The 17,510-nt window shown below is 37.3% G+C and overlaps 1 pseudogene; it reads right to left on the reverse strand.

The window, feature by feature from the left end:
- Positions 1 to 1,488: 1,488 nt before the first annotated feature.
- LOC114085208 (large ribosomal subunit protein eL22 pseudogene) lies at positions 1,489 to 7,584 on the reverse strand (annotated as a pseudogene).
- Between the last annotated feature and the right edge of the window lie 9,926 nt (positions 7,585 to 17,510).

The following is a 17,510-nucleotide window of genomic DNA, read 5'->3' on the forward strand; positions in this document are numbered from 1 at the left end:
CTTAGGATCCCCTGACCCCTACAAGTTATTTTTGAAATTGCATACATGAAGGCTCACTCTTTGTGCTGAAAAGCTCTATAGGCATCAAACACACAGTATTATATATCCACAGCTTCATTATCATACAGGGTAGTTTCCCCACCCTAAGAAATCTTGTTGCTTCACCTTCAACCCCTTTTCCTCCCCCTAATACCTTGTTAAATGTTGATCTTTTTATCATTGTTCTAGTTTTGCCTTTTCCAGAATGTTGTATAAGGGAACCTATGAACCATGTAGCCTTTTCAGACTGGCTTCTTTCAGTTAGTAATATCTGTTTAAGATTCATTCATGTTTACTCATAGCTTGATAATTCATTTCTTTTTATCACTGAATAATATTTTATTGTATGGATGTACCATAGTTTTTCCATTCACCAGTTGAAGGATATCAAAGGACATCTTGGTTGCTTCTAGGCTATTATAAACATTCATGTGTAGGTTTTTGTGCAGACATAAATTTTCAACTCATTTGGGTAAAAACGAAGGAACACAATTGCAAGATTGTATGATAAGCCTAGATTTAAGAAACTTTGTAAGAAACTGTCAAACTGTCTTCCAAAGTTATTGTACTATTTTGCATTCCTAACAACAGTGGATGATAGCCCTTATTCCTTTGTGTCCTTGCCAGCATTTCTTATTTAAAATTATTTTTTAGTCATTTTAATGGATGTGCAAAGGAATCTCACTTTAATTTGGCATTTCTTAATATTAAATGATGTTGAGCATCTTCTTATATACTTATTTGCCATCTGTACCTATATTTTGGTGAAGTGTCTAACCACATCCCCACTTTAAATACAGAGTGAACCCAGGGCCTTAAATATACTAGGTAAGTGCTCTACCACTGAGTTACATCTCCAGACTTGGGCCACTTTTTAATTGGATTGTTTGTTTTCTTATTGTTGAGTTTTAGGAGTCCTTTATATATTTTGGATATAAGTCCTTTATCTTATATGTTTCAAATGTTTTCTTTATCCCCAACACTTTTTATTTCTTATTTGGAGATGAGATCTTACTAAATTGCTGAAAGTCTCATTAAGTTGTTGAGTGTCTTGCTAAATTGCTGTGGGTCTTGCTAAATTGCTGAAGTTGGCCTTGAAAATATGATCCTCCTGCCTTAGTTGCTGGGATTACAGGCATGTGCGAATATACCTGGTTGCAAATATTTTCTCTAAGTCTGTGGTTTGTCTTTTGATTTTCTTAACATTGTCTGATGCAGAGCACAAAATTAAAAAAAAAAAATTTTTGGTACCAGGGATTGAACCCAGTAGTGCTTAACTGCTGAGCCACATCCCCAGTCTTTTTTATATTTTATTTTGAGATGGGGTCTTGCTAAATTACTTAGGGCCTCACTAAGTTGCTGAGGCTGGCTTTGAACTTGCAATCCTCTTGCTTCAGCTTCCCCAGCCACTAGAATTACAGGTGTGTGCCACCATGTGAAAATTTTAAATTTTTTTGGTTCCCAAGTTTTATTCAAGAACTCATACAAAATATTCCAGATAAAAGAGTTTTATTCCTCATTTTCCTCCTCCTTTTCATCCTGGTTAATCTGGAAGTAACGTAATTCATAACTCTCTTTGATGTTAGCAGCTCTACACAACCAGTCATGTAGATAGATTATTCTTCTTCAAATACTTTTTTTTCTCTGTAAAATGCTTTTTTATTTAACCACATCACATGGACAATGTTTCTATTTCTATAACAATAGAGACCTATATATTGTTTTTTCATGATTTCAAAGTTTCTTCAAATACTTTCTGGTGAGATATTTCAAATACCTTTTGGAAAAAGTCACCTCAGATGTTTCAGTGATCTTGCTCTTGCGCCTTCTTATGGTCACAACCCCTCTACCAAGATTCCCAGCTTTTCCATTCATTTTGATTCTCTCTTGGAGAAACTGCTTGAAATTGGTAGCGTTCATGATTCCATCTTCTACAGGGTAGGTGCAATGAAGGGTGAACTTCAGAATCTGTTTATTTTTTGGCCCCCCTTTGCCACAAGTTTTTTCATGGGTGCCACTGTGGTAGTGGAGGGAGAAAGGGTGAAATTTTTAATTTTTAACAAAGCCTTATTTACTATTTTTTTTTCCATTGGTCATGCTTTTAGTTTGTGTCTAAAACTTTTCACCAAACCTAAAGTCATATAGATTTTCTTCTATGTTCTTTCCTAGATGTTTTGTAGTTATGCATTTTACATTTGGGCTTATGATTCATTTTGAGTTAATTTTTGTTAAATGCGTCTAGTTTTTTTTTTTTTTGCCTATGTTCCAATTGTTGAACATTTGTTGAAAATACTCACATCTTCCCATTGAATTGCTTTTGCTCCTTGATCAAGATTAATTAACTGTATTTGTCTGGGTCTATTTCTGGACTCCTTGTTCTGTTGCATTGATCTCTGTGCCTATTCTTTCATCAATACAGTGCTATCTTGATTAGGTAGCTTTTTAATACATCTTGAAGTTTAGGAAGTAAATTCTCCACTTTTATTCTTCTCCTACATTATTATGTTGGCTAGTTTATGTCTTTTGAATATAAATTTTAGAATCAGTATGGTAATCTATACGAAATAGCTTTCTGGGATTTTGATTGGAATGTTATTGAATCTTTAGATCAAGTTGGGAAGAATAGACATTTTAACAATATAAAGTTTTCCTATCCATGAAAACAGACTGTCTCTTCATTCATTTAGCTCTTCTTTGATTTCTTTCATCAGAGTTTTGTACTTTTCCCCATATAGACCCTCTATATATTTTTTGTTGGTTTTATACTTAAAAACTCCACTTTTGGGGGTTCTTAATTTTGTTAAATAGTATTTAAAAAAAATTTTAAAACTCTAATAGTGTATTGCTGACATAATTCTATAAAATTGACCTAAGCATATTAAATTTGTATCCCAAGATCTTGCTATACTTGCTCATTAATTGGGTTGGGAATATAGCTCAGAGGTAGAGTGCTTTCCTAATATGTGTGAGGCCTTTGATTCATTTTCCATTACCACATACACAAATTTTTTTTTCAGGAGGCTTTGGTTGTCTGTTTGATTTTTTTTAAATTTCACATATAGATAAACATGTCTTTCATCTTATTGCACTAGCTAAGACTTCCAGTATGATATTAAATAGGAGCAGAACATCCTTGTCTTATTCTTAATCATGGGAATGTGTCCAGTTTCTACCATTAAGTCATGCTAGCTATAGGGTTATTTATTTTTTAATCTTCTAGAAATTTCATTCTGCTATATTATTTATTTCCATGTGACTGACTACTCTCCTTTAAACACTTACAATTTTAATAGCTGGAAGAGCTACTCTTTGTTTAGAGTTTTTCTTACCTGTCTTGCTTTATTTTTCAGTTGAGCATTAGTATCATCTTGACAAGTTAAATTTTTTATTACAAGTTAATTGAGGGAGAACTGATATCTTTACAATATAAAGTCTCCCTATTCAAAATATATTTAAATGGGCTTTATTTTTTAAAGCAGTTTTGAATTCACAGAAAAATTGAGATGAAAGAAAAAAAGATTTCTTATATATGTGTTCTCATACATACATATCCTCCCTCATTGTCAATATCTCCCACCAGAGTGGTCTCTTTGTTACAGTGTTGAAAGTGAGTTGTAGGTTTTTTGCAGATGTTCTTTACCAAATTCAAGAAAGTCCCCTTCCATAGTTCCCTCTCCCTAGTTTGCTGAGAGTTTTTATCATGAGTGGGTATTGCATTTGGTTAAATGCTTTTTCTACATCACTCAGTATGATTATATGATTTATTTTTCTTTAGTTTGTTGATGTGGTAGGTTAAAGTAATTGATTTTTAAATGTTTTACATACCTCAAATAAATTCTACTCATTGTTATGGTTTGAATCTAGAAATGTCCTCCTAAAAGCTCATGTTTGGAAAGTATGGTACCCAGTACAGCAAGGTTCAGAGATGGGGCTTTTAGTCAAGGATGAGAGCTATAACATTGTCATTAGATTAATCCATTTGATGGATTAATAATTTGAATGTACTCTGGGTGGTAACTGTAGGCAGGTGGGGCAGGGCTATGACAGGGGACAGACAGATACAAATGGTGAGAACACAAGGTTAAGGTAATAATTCTATAAAATGGGCCCACTGTGCTGATCCCCACATGCTTTCTTTTCCAAGGAGCAATTTACCTGTAGCTGGCTTAAGTGGACAGGATATGTCACATTCTTCAGCAAACTACCTGTTATCTGCAGGAAAAATGCAGGCCCCAAATAATGTCAATACAAGGAACTCAAGTTACCCTGAAGGGGAAGACTTTTGTGATCTCTTTCACAGACCAGATCCTGAAACTCAGGGAGATAAAGGATTATTCCTCCTAACCATAAAATCTGTTAAGAATTTATGGTTAAAATCCAATTAGAACCAGTCAGCATGGGCCACAGTAATCTAGAGTTGTCATGGCAGGGGTCTTAAAAGTCTGATGTCATCTTGACGTCAGTAAAAAGTCAAGAGGTAGACTGGATTGGGACTCTCTGGAAACTTCACTGGGATCCCTAATAAGACTGGAGTGCAGGAAAGGCACACTGTCCCTCTCCTCTCTGACAGGACCCATTCTCTTCCTTGAGATTGACCTCTTGACCTTTTTCTATTCCTTCAGTAAACTCATGCCTGCTATTCTGAATGACATATATGAAATCTTTCTGTCTTGATTGCAAGAATTGGGATTTGAAGGGGGGGTTTGTGCTGCCTCAGTTTCCTAGAAGACCCTGACCTGGTAGCAGCTGCAGGAAGTGAGTCACTGGGGACATGCCCTTGGGGATTATATGTTGTCTCTGGTTCCTCATACACTCAACTCTCTGGCTCTTCAGAAGCTTGTTCTCTCTCTCTCTCTCTCTCTCTCTCTCTCTCTCTCTCTCTCTCTCTTTCTTGGCTGCCATGAGTTGAGCAGCTTTCCTCCACCATGCCCTCCCACCATGGTATTCTGCCTCACCTTAGGCCCAGAGCAATGGAGTTGGCCAAACATGGACTGAACCTCTGAAACTGTAAGCCCCAAACAAATTTTCCTCCCCTAAATTGTTCTTGTCGGGTATTTTGGTCACAGTGATGAAAACTTGACTAATGTAGTCATGTGGTATAATTATCTTTATACAGTGTGGATTTAATTTGCTAATATTTTGTTGAGGATGTTTGCATTTACATTCATTAGAGATATTGGTCTGCAGTTTTCCTTTCTTATAATGTCTTTTTCTTGGTATTAGAGTAATGTTGACTCATTATTCTAGAGTTAGAAAGTAGATAGCCAGCTTGGAGGGTGACGAGTTTGGCAAGCAGGTTTAACTCAGGTTGAGAGACAAAAAGTTCATCTCCTAAAACAGCATCTAAGTAATTAGCAGTGGGATTCCTAGAACCATCAAGCCTCAGTTCCTATTCCAGCCCTGCCATTCCATCTGCATGATCTTGGATCCGTTAATGGTTAATTCAACAAATAATTATTGAGCATGTGCTGGGTACTAGAACAATAGCACTGAATTAAAAAACTAAAATCCTTGACTTTTTACAGCTTACATCTTAAGGTTACATTTTAAAATTCTCTGTGCTTTATTTGCCGACACCTATAAAATGGAAATGACAATATAACTATCTCTTGGGGTTGTTGCATTATATAAGTTAACATAAATAAGAACATTCTATGTAAGTATTTGATATTATTATTATTATTATTATAACTAGTACTATGCACCAGTGACAAATATTATTATCTATTGACTAAGTTCAATATTATAGTCTAGGAGATTCCCAGACCATTCTCCCCACCCTAACTCTGGACTTCTGTCATTTCTTTTTATTTATTTATTTAAATTAGGTATACATGACAGCAGAATGCATTTCAATTCATAGTATACATATAGAGCACAATTTTTCATGTCTCTGGTTGTATACAAAGTCGTGTCACACCATTTGTGTTTTCATACATGTACCTAGGGTGATGATGTCCATCTCATTTTACCATCTTTCCTGCCCCCATGCCCCCTCCTCATCACTCCCTCCCCTTTGCCCCATCAAAGTTTCTCCATTTTTCTCATGTCCCTCCCCATTATGGATCAGCATCCACTTATCATAGAGAACATTTGGCCTTTGGTTTTTTTGGGATTGGCTTACTTCACTTAGCATGATATTCTCCAGCGCCATCCATTTACCTGCAAATGCCAAAATTTTATTCTTTTTTAATGCTGAATAATATTCCATTGTGTGTGTGTGTGTGTGTGTGTGTGTGTGTGTATATATATATATATATATATATATATATATATATATATCACATTTTCTTTATCCATTCATGTATCAAAGGATATCTAGTTTAGGTATTGTGAATTGAGCTTGTATAAACATTGATGTGGCTGTGTTACTACAATATGCTGATTTTAAGTCCTTTGGGTATAGACCAAAGAGTGGGATAGTGGGGTTCTGTCATTTTTGTGTCTCTGCTTCTTCAGTTGGCCCTCCTCATTCGCAGGCGCATTAACCTATCATATGAAATTTCTTCTCAGACCTAAAATTACCTTGCCTAGCAGATAATTGGATGGCTATCTTTCTCCCTTTGAAATCTACCAAATTTTTGAAAGCAAAATAAACGACAAGTATAAGTTAACTAATGCTCTGCGGTTTTTGCCTGTATTCTTCCTGAAGGTCATGGAGACTTGGCCTGGTCCTAGGTTAGAAGGAGAAGGAACTAGTTTTATTTTCTCTAGCCTTCACTGAAAACAAGTCTGTAACAAGCCCTACCGGAGTAGGAAAACCCAGTACTCCATCCAGCCTGGGTAACTTTTCACTACTTGGCAAGACCCAAAGGACATGGGAAAGAAAACTCACTTCCTGCAGATAACAATTCTACCTCTTTGTACCAGGAATACCAAGCTATACCTATTCATCTTTATTACATCCACAAAGGCCCCCAAACAACACCTGTTCAGCCTGATGGAAGCCTTGTAGTACCTAGAGAACAAGGTATGTAAAGACAGGTAATTATAAAAAAAAGTCTTATTACTATCTTTGGCTTACTACCATTAAACACAATAACAGGCTTTGAATGACCAATTGTCCAAGGTTTTGTTACCAGTCCAGCTGGCATCCCCTGCACCCTAGTTCTCAGTTCACCTAATTCCTCTTCACTGGTCCTCAGGTTCACTTCTCAATTCTAGATCGAACTAGCTCTTTGCTCTGAAGTTCCAAACTGAAATCGATAATCTGAGCCTTCCTAGGACTGTTCCACATTTCTCTCTCTCTTTCTTTCTTTCTCTCACCACCCCAATTCCTGGAAGATACCCATCATTAATGTTGAGAGAAAGCCTATTTTTACTTTTTTTCTTTTCTTGTCCCACTCTTCAGTTTAGAACTTTCATGGCTATGCTCTCTCTACCTAGTTATGCTGGTTTCTCTTTAGTATCCTGGTCTTTGAATTCTTTCTCTTCGTTTTTTTTTAATATTCCTCATAACTGAATGTGAATCATAACTGCTCCAACCAAAGAGTGCTTGGGAGAAAGCTCACCAGAGCTGCTGAACCTCAGTTCCTTAACCTGCATCAGGCGCTTAGCTTGGCAGATCTGGTAGCTCCATGGAATACACCCAGCACCTGCATTTTGTGGGACAGCAACTCAAACTCCCTTTATCTCCACAGTCCACTGAAAGGGGAATCAGTACGCAGAGAGGAAAAAGAAGACACAGATCTGGGAGAGTCAGGGCAGCAGTGAGTGCTCTGAGGCACCAGTCCCCTCCAAACACTATTGTCAAATACCCCTTCCTCACCATGGAAGAGGGAAAGAATTGAAAAGACTGGCTCTGAACAGAGTCAAATTATTTGGGTATTATTGGCACTATTAGAGGAAATTGGGTCTAAGACTAGAATTCTTCTTCCTCTTGAGGAAAAAAGAATGCTCCAACAACCAGTAAAAAGATCAGATCTAACATAATTGTCCAGAAAAAATAGTAGTTACGTTAGATCAGTAGCAAATAATGCTGATTTTTTTTATCTCTGGATTTGTCTTTATAAGTGTGGTGAAATTTTAACTATTTTTAAGAGTACAATTCAGTGCATTAAGTATGTTTACAGTGTTTTATAGCCATCACTACCATTTGTATTCAGAACTTTTTTGTCATCCTTAACAGAAATTCTGTACCCTTTAAGCAATGACTCCTCAATTCTCCTCCCCTCAGCCCTTAGTAAGCTCTATTCTACTTTCTGTCCTGATGACTAGGTAGGTGCCACATGTAAGTGGGATCATATAATAGTTGCCCTTTCATGTCTGACTTATATCATTTAGCATGATATTTTAAAAAATGGAGTTTATATACATGCATCTACTTCCCTTTCCTTTATCACTCTGATCTCAATAAAGAAATTAAAGTTGCTTGTGGAGTGATTGGTGGAGGTTTTGGAAAGAATAGAGATGTCTGTGAGCTTTAGGCAATAATGAATATGTCAATCTATGGATATGAATGGTAAAAGCAGAGTAAGTGTATAAAGGTGTCAGTCTGTAAAACAACATCAGACTCTTTTAGAGGTCATGGCTCACATATTTGAGTATGGGAAGAGCCCCACGTGAGAGAAGACAAGAGAAACACACCAGCTGGCCCAAAGAGATGCTAAGCAATTACAACAGGCAATGGCAGCTGGCTTCTCAGCTTAAGAGGCTTGGGTTTTCCTGAACTGGAGAATGAGTTTCCTTGAGTTCTGATCTGGTTAGAATGGCAACAAAGAAATAAGGGCAAAATAGAGAAATTCAGATGCCAAAGGGCATCATAGTTTCTAAATTCTTCCTCTTCAACCATTCTCAACCTTAAGTTGCAGTCTTGAACATTCTTGGACTGGGAGAAGAAAGGGGAAAGTTTGAAATAGCAGGAATGAGTATGTGGGAGGAAGATGGAAAGAGAAGACATGGGAACCTCTATCCTCTCTTCACTTTCCGCTTTATCTGTCCTGCCACATTGATGGAGGGGGTTGGCACCATTGTCAAGTGTGTGGAGGAGAACACATTGCCCAAGAAAACTGAGATTTAGGCCATATAACCCTCAACTTTCTTCTGAATAAAGTTACCTTAGTTCACCTTTTCTTCTATATCATAGGAAGGTATGTTAATTTGCAACAGATGCCATAACAAATTGCTACAAACTGAGTGGCCTAAACAATGTAACTTTATTTTCTTACTGTTCTGGAGGCCAGGAGTCTGAGACAGATGTTAGCAAAGACATGTTCCCTTTAAAGATGCTGGGAAAGGATTTGGCTCAGATCTTTCTACTAACCTCTGGTAATTCCTTGGTTTGTGGCAGCATAACTCCAAATCCTCATATAGTGTTGTGTGTGTGTGTGTGTGTGTGTGTGTGTCTGTCTGTCTGTCTGTCTTCTGGAATTCTCTTACCTCACCAGAAGTTCTTTTTGGGGACCACTCAAATTTGGGCCAACACCACTTTGAACTGGTCATCATGTTTTTGTTGATGCTTTAGATCTCATTTTAGGCTCATTCAGTCGGTCTCTGAAAGTTCTAGACACCCAGTAATCACAGTGGCTTGAGAGGCTGAGGCAGGAGGATTGCAAGTTCAAAGACAGCTTCAGCAATTTAGCAAGACCCTGTCTCAAAAAAAAAAAAAAAAAAAAAAGGCTGGAGATGTGACTCAGTGGTTAAGAGCCCCTGTCAATTCCTGGTACCAAAAGCAAACAAATAAATAAATAAATACAAACAATGATAAATACTAGAGAGAACATGAGAGAAAAGGAACCCTTTTACATTGTTGGTGGGATTGTAAATTAGTACAACCACTATGGAAATCAGTATGGAGAGTATGGAGGTTCTTAAAAATGTTAGGTATGGAACCACCATATAACCCAGGTATACCACCCGTCCGTGTTTATCCTAAATTGTTAAGGTCATCATACTATATCAATACATAAATACTTATGGTTATAGCTGCACAATTCACAGTAGCCAAATTATGAAACCAGCCAAGGTGTTGGTCAACGGATGAATGAATAAAGACAATGTGATATACATACACAATGGAGTTTTATTCAGCCATAAAGAAAATAAGATTATGTCATTTTCAGGAAAATGTTGGCATTTGATAACATTATGTTAGGTGAGATAAGTCAAACTCAGAAAGCCAAAGGTCATATGTTTTCTCTCATATGTGCAAGATAGAAAGAAAAAAGGGAGAAGAAAGGTGTGAGGAAGATCTAATGAAAATAGAGAAAAGGGATTGGGGGAGGTAAGAGGGGAAGGAAAGGGGAGATACTGCAGAACAATTCTGATCAAATTATATTGTCACAGTGTGTGTGTGTGTGTGTGTGTGTGTGTGTGAGAGAGAGAGAGAGAGAGAGAGAGAGAGAGAATATGTGACAATGAATCCCACTTTATATATAATTATAATGCGTCAATAAAAATATGGAAAAATAAAAGCTTTGAAAACTGCTAAAAGACTGAATTTAAAAAGACAACAAGAAGCTTCTTAGCTATTAAAATTTATGAATATATGGAATATGCAGGTACACTGAGATGCCATGCAACAAAACAAGGCTAAGCAAGACACTCAAATCAGAAAGAAACTCTTGCTACTTTTCTGAGCTGTTGTTTTATAGTCACATGGGACTCCTATTCATTCTTTCTCACACAGGTGAATTCTGATCCGAGGCTAGAATGGTATAACACTGGACTATCAATCATGCTGTCATTGAAGAGAAGCAATTTGCTCTCTTTCCAGGGTGCAATCTGGATTGTATTGGCCAGTAGATAGGGCAGCAGGGACTACATCCTGCAAAAAAGCAGCAACACTATTCCCTGAATGAGTAATTAAAGCTGAACTCTGGGCTCTTTTCTAGCATTATAAAATCAGCATGCTCACCCCACACATCTGTGGGGAACTGAGAAATGCCCTCTCTGTGGAGCGGGGTGCAGGAGGGGAGTAGGGACCTCTCTGAGCACCCAAGCACTACAGGAATGTCTTGTTGGGCAAAAGTTTATCAGTACCATGTATCTTCTAACCAGTTGCAAGCTTTGTGAGAGCATTTATTATACTCCCACTCTGTTCTGACTCCTCTTATCTCTCTTACCCAATTTTTATACTGATGTGAGATGGAGGAAAATAATGCCTGGAGTGAAATTTCTGTATTGGAGGATGTTTAATTATAATGTTTTTTGTTTGTTTGTTTAGAGGAAGAAACAGAGACATTTAAGAAAATGAAATCATAAGCAAAAGGTAGGTGAATGGGAGGAAGAGAAGAAATGAGAAGGGAAGTGAATAACTAGCAAAGTCTGTGTAGTAGTAAACATTAATTTACCTGAACAAATTTTCCCACTTGTCTGTCTTAAGAATAATAAATTGGCTTTACACCTTAAAGAAGAACAAGCTAGAAATCTTCCTTGGAATTCCATAGGTAGTAACCTCTGAGAGAGAGTCCATCCTAATTCTCCCAGGATAACTCAAGTACTACAAATGGAAATATCTTTAGTGACAGTTAAAATGAACAAACATCCTAGTATTTGCCCTTGAATCTGGAGACCCCCAATTTGGAAAATACACTTTTAATCAACTGGATCTGCCACACAGGGCTGGATAGGATTGAGAAAGTTTACATTTGCTTGACTTACAGTGCGAAAAGTAGACAGTCACAGCTTCAAGCAAAACTTGTTTAGGAGGAGAGGGCTGAGATGAGGAGACCAGCATGAGTGGGTGACTTAGGTAGGCTCAGGCTTCTGTAGAAGGGTCCCAAATGACTTAGTTGAAATTGGATTGCTTGAAGAATAAAGCATTAAAAGCATCTTATCATGCTTTTAGGGCTTTAAGATTTTGATTTTATTACTTAGCAAGAAGTTCTAAGATCTGGAGAAGGAAAATATTTCAGGGTTAGATTCTCTCTTACTCTCCTACATTATTGTGGGTTTAGGTAAGATGTAAATGGCTATAATTCTAAAAGATAACTTGAGGGAACACAAATGAAATGAAATTTTATGGCACCTCTTGCATTTGTTGCTATTAATGTGAAACACCAATAATAAAGCTCCTAGATGATAATATGTGTACATGTCATATGATCATAAAATACCTTTATGACCATATGACATATACACATATTTTAAAATGTTCAGCCTCATTAGAATTAGGGGAATGCAAATTAAGATCACAATGAAATCCTCCTATACATCCTTCAGGATGGCTGATGTTAAAAGAGACCAACAATATCAGACACTGAGGCGGCCATGGAACGAAAATTCTCATATACTGAAGGTGGGAGTCAACATCAGTACAATTTTTTTTTGGAAAACTGTGATGTTATCTACCAAATTAAACATATTCACACTTATGATCCCTAGATATTCCCTCCCAAAATACATGCACATAAATATTTATTTGTAATAACTGAAAATTGGATGCAACTCTGCTATGAATTAACTACTTCAAACTAAGTGGTATAAAACAACCACCATTATCATGCTTATGAATTCTGTGGGTCATGAGTTCAGAAAAGGGATTGCTTGTCTTAGCTCCATATCTGTAGCTTTTGCTGGGAGGCCTCAAAAACTGTAACTCAATGGGGAGAGGCTGGAATCAGCTGAAGGCTGGTTCACTCATATATCCTGTCTGTTACGGACATATGCCTGTTGGCCAAAGTGCCTGCATATGACCCTTAATGTTGTAGTTTGGATTCTCTCACATCGAGGTGATGGTTCCCAAGTGCAAGCATCCCCAAAGATCACAGTAGAAGTACATAGCATTTTTATGACCTAGCATTGGAAGCCATTTTTAGTGTACTTTATTAGCTGAGGAAGAGTAAAGGCCCACCAGATTCAAGATGGAGGAATGTAGATTCAACCTCCTAAGGGGAGAATGAACATGTGTTTTGAGAGATATTGTTGTGGCCACCTTTGGAAAACACAGACTTTTACAAGTCATTTGTCCATCAACAGTAGAATGGATAAATATATGGTGGTATGTTAATTACAGTGGACTACTAGACAACAATGAAGTTGAAAAAAATGACAATTATATGAAATAATCTGTGTTAATCTCTTTATGTGCTGAACAATGGAAGCCATATGAAGGAATACAGGTTGCTTAATTCTAAATTTTATTTATTGATTTATTTTGCAGTATGGGTGCTGAATCCAGGGCATTCTACCACTGAGATACATCACCAGCTCTTTTTACTTTATTTTGAGACAAATATTTTGCCTAGGCTTGACATGAGCTCCCTCTAATCCCTTATGATGCCACATGCCTGCTCAGGACTCTTCCAGTAAGATTATCACTAGAACTGTGTGATGCTAACATTATGTACTGGAGCCAGCAAGATTGTGAGCTACATAGACCTTCTGCATTATAAATTTAAAAAACAAAAATAAATCTTCCAGCTTTTCCTCAAACTTGAGATCCTCCTGCCTCAGCCTCCCAAGTTGCTGGGATTATGGGTATGTGCCATGGTGTCTAGCTCCAGGTATAATTTTTTTTTTTTTGGTGGTGTTGGAGATTGAACTCAGGACCTTGTGTATGCTAGGCAAGCACTGTATCAACTGAGTTACATCCCCAGCACCAGTTATAATTTTTTTAAATTTTATTTTAGTTGTTGATAGAATTTTATTTTTATTTATTTATATGTGGTGCTGAGAATCAAAACTACTGCCTCACACATGCTAGACAAGCACTCTACCACTGAGCCACCACCCTAGCCCTGTCCCATTATAATTTTTTTTTGAAAAATAAAGTTATACTGTTTCAGGATGCATTCTTAGAACAGCAGTTAGGTCAGTGATTTCTGGGGGATGCTGGTCATTCATTTCTTGGCTTGCATGGTAATTGCCTTGTTGTTTATTTTGTAATAAGTCATTAAACTGTACATTTTTGTTTTGAGCACTTTTCTGAGTCTTATATTTCACAATAAAAAGATTGAGAAATTAATCTCCTGGTACTGAGAACTAGTTTGAAAATAATCACCATAAGCCCTACAAATGTCACCCAGCAAGTCACAGAACATTAAATTCTGTTTTCATCTCTAAAAATTTTGTTGGATTTGTTGTTGTTTTCAGTGCTGGAGACTGAATCCACAGCCTCACACACGCTAGGCAAGCTCTCTACCACTGAGCTACATCCCCCGCTGTTGGGTTATCTTTCTTTGCTTGGGTTATTTTTAATTGCATGCATGCCTTATTAACTCTTTGCAAACAATATGCAAAACTATTTTGTGTCCTGTGGCTTTTTACATTGTACTTTACTTAAATATAGTTTCCAACATGTCAGTTTAACAGCTTCCTAATATTTCATTGTGTTTACATACCTTAGGTTTTCTTAGCTATTCTCAAATTCTCAAGATCATCACCATCGTTAACCTTATAAACCTTATTCAGAACTACATGGATCCCAGGCACTTGAAGTAGCCCCTTCATTATCTCACATATAATATGACAACAACCCAGTAAGACAGGCACTAACTACTACATTCCCATTTTATAGAGGAGGAATTTTTCACAAACAATTCGTACCCTGACAGTCACACTTTAGCGCCCTTACTCTCAACCCCATGCCCCCTCACTCTCAACCCCATGCCATCATATTTGCCTTGAGCTCCTCCCATTCTGTGCTAGGACATTTCCCCACCCCTGAGTTTTCCCAAAACAGAATCACCAGGTCAAAAGACTCACTTGAATATTCCAGGTTATTCTTTGTCCACTGTGAACCAATTTACAAGGACATCCTGGATGGTTTGAGGGTTAGAGGGATGTTAGGTTCAAGAAATTCAGTTTTAGAGTTTTTTTCTGCCCAACTTCCCTCACCAAGGTGATACGTACATGCTGGGGAGTGCCTAAATATTATCCTCTTCACTTAACCTACTTAGAATATTTTAGACCCACTTAGAATATTTTAAGAAAGTTCTTTATTTTCTCTTTCTTACATGTTTTAGTTCATGTCAGTACTTGGAAGAAAAGAACTAAATATTTTGGCCTCTTTTTAAAAACTGTTTTATTTTGTGATGCCAGGGATCGAATCCAGTGCCTCACGCATGCTAGGCAAGCACTCTACCACTACCCACAACCCCAGCCCTATTTTGGTCTTATTTTTTGAAGCAGATCTTTTTCTTTTATGAAGATTGTTACCGCAAGATTTTTTTTTCACTGAATTACAATCTAATAGTATTCTTTTAGGTTTTTGTGTAAACTTTTTAATAAAATATTCATTTCTGCATATTTTACAAAACTGTCAGAAATATTGCCTGTTACATTACTCCTTGTTATTTAGGTAGTCATGTAATGAAAATCTTTTAGAATTCAATGTCAAGGGAAATGTTTCTCTTCCCATGAAACAATACACTTCCTTTGATCAGACAATGAGAATTATAGAACCTTAATTTATCTTTTTAATTTTTGTCTTTTGTTACAAGTTTTTCTAATTCAAAATGAATTAAAATTATCCCATCCTGAGTATCTGATATTTGAATGTAAGCTCCCAGAAGGCACAGATTTTGTCTATTTTTGTACCCTGTTCCAGGGACAAAGCTCTAGGCAGAAGGAAACATCACAAAGACCCTAAGCAACTTATTGAGACCTTGTCTCAAAGTAAAAAATAAATTTAAAAAGAGGCTGGGAATGTTGCTCAATGGTTAAGCACCTGGATTCAGTAACCCCCCCCCCCCCAAAAAAAAGAAGATAAAAGAAAGAGCCTGCCCTTCTTCCTTCCTGGTATATAAACATCACGTAACTCTATGGTTCTTTGGGGTGTTTCAGTTGTAGCATAAAGTAGCATCCTAAACTCTTGAAGAACTCTTAAGAGAACGAACTCTACTAACTGTACTTCACTAAATAATGGAGTATAATTTTAAAATTATCTTGCTGCTTCATAAAACCATCTCTTATTGGAATTTGTGCCACTCTGGGATGCTGAAACAAGATTTGGGCTAAAGAAGAAACAGAGATAATTTTTCTGCTTCTTGGTGTCTCTGTGGTATTAGTGTAGAATTTGTCCGAAATTGTTTTTCTACCTTAACAGTTCTCCTTTAGGAAAATTAACCTAAGGTAGGTCTAGCACCGCCATTCTGAAATCCACTGAGTGGACATGTGCCCCTTCAAGCTGTCACCCAAACTCTGGCTTCTTGCCTCAGCCCCACCCCTACTCTTTGACTTCCAGCAATGACGTGTCTTCCTGGAGTTTGGTCCTTTACGATGGCTGCCCTACCTCCACATTCCAGCAACTCTCTTTCTGTTCACAAATCCCTAGGGGTTATTACCTTACTTCTTGGTTTGTTCTTGCATTCCTGACCATTTGTTCTTCCATTCCTTCCTCTTGGTTGTTCTGGTTCCTTAGCTCTGACAGCTGACATTGGCTGTCCTGGTGGGCACTATGCCTACCCACCTCAGAGGTCTGACATAAGTTCCTATCAGCTTCTGGAGATTTCAGGATACTACCTTCCCTGGGCATCAGAGTCACTGCTGCCATAGAGACTTATGATGTTTTCTGATTCCTCAGTCCCCCCACCTTTTTAGAAGATTGAGAACATCCAATGTGACTATCTCAATATCTTTCTCCTCTTCCTCAAAATATTCCTGCATCATCACATGGTGCCTCTTCCTCTGCTCTTGACTTTAAATGAGAACTTTTTTTCTGGAAAACCTTATTAACGAATGGGAGAACTGACACTAGCCTTAGTTGATGGAAGATTACATGAGGAAAGTCACCATCCTGGTCTATTAGTTACACTCAAGAATTGTTGGTATTTGCCTGACATGTTGGTGCATGCTTGTAATCCCAGCAACTCAGGAGGCTGAGGCAGGAAGATTGCAAGTTCAAAGCCAGCCTTAACAACTTAGGAAGTCCCTCAGCAACTTAGTGACCTCGTTTCAAAGTAAAAAAATAAATTAAAAAAGGAGCTGGGAATGTTGCTCAGTGGTTAAACACCTGGGTTCAGTACCAAAAAAAAAAAAAAAAAAAAAAAAAAGAAAAAGAAAAGGAAAAAGAAAAGAGTTGTTAGTTCTTTAGTTTCTGAAGCTACTATGACTTGGGCCACATCCTCAGACCTTTGAACTTGCCAGCCTCATAAGAACAAGACTCATAAGAGCGATCCTCTTGCTCAGCCTCTGGAACTGCTGGGATTACTGGTATATGCCACCACGTCCAGCTTAGCATGTTCTTTCTGATACACAGGAGCAGGCTAAAGTTAAGGTATATGTGATTTCCAGGATTCAGGAAGAGGCAGAGACACAGACTATTATTGGCAAGAGTTAAATAAAATGTATGATTCAATGAACTATTCTATTTTGGCAGATGTCCAGTGATAATAGTCCACTATAATCTCCAACCTGCCCACTTAATATCTCCAATATTCTCAGGTTCAATATCCAGGAAACACAAAGAATATATAATGGATATGTGGAATGCAAGAAATGGTAAATAAAGACATCTCAGCAACCCTTGCATACAATTGAATTGACTAAATACTTTAATTCATTCAAAATAGATGTATCAAGTTCTGATT

This window comes from Marmota flaviventris, chromosome 1, assembly GCF_047511675.1.
Source record: "Marmota flaviventris isolate mMarFla1 chromosome 1, mMarFla1.hap1, whole genome shotgun sequence".
Taxonomy (NCBI): domain Eukaryota; kingdom Metazoa; phylum Chordata; class Mammalia; order Rodentia; family Sciuridae; genus Marmota; species Marmota flaviventris.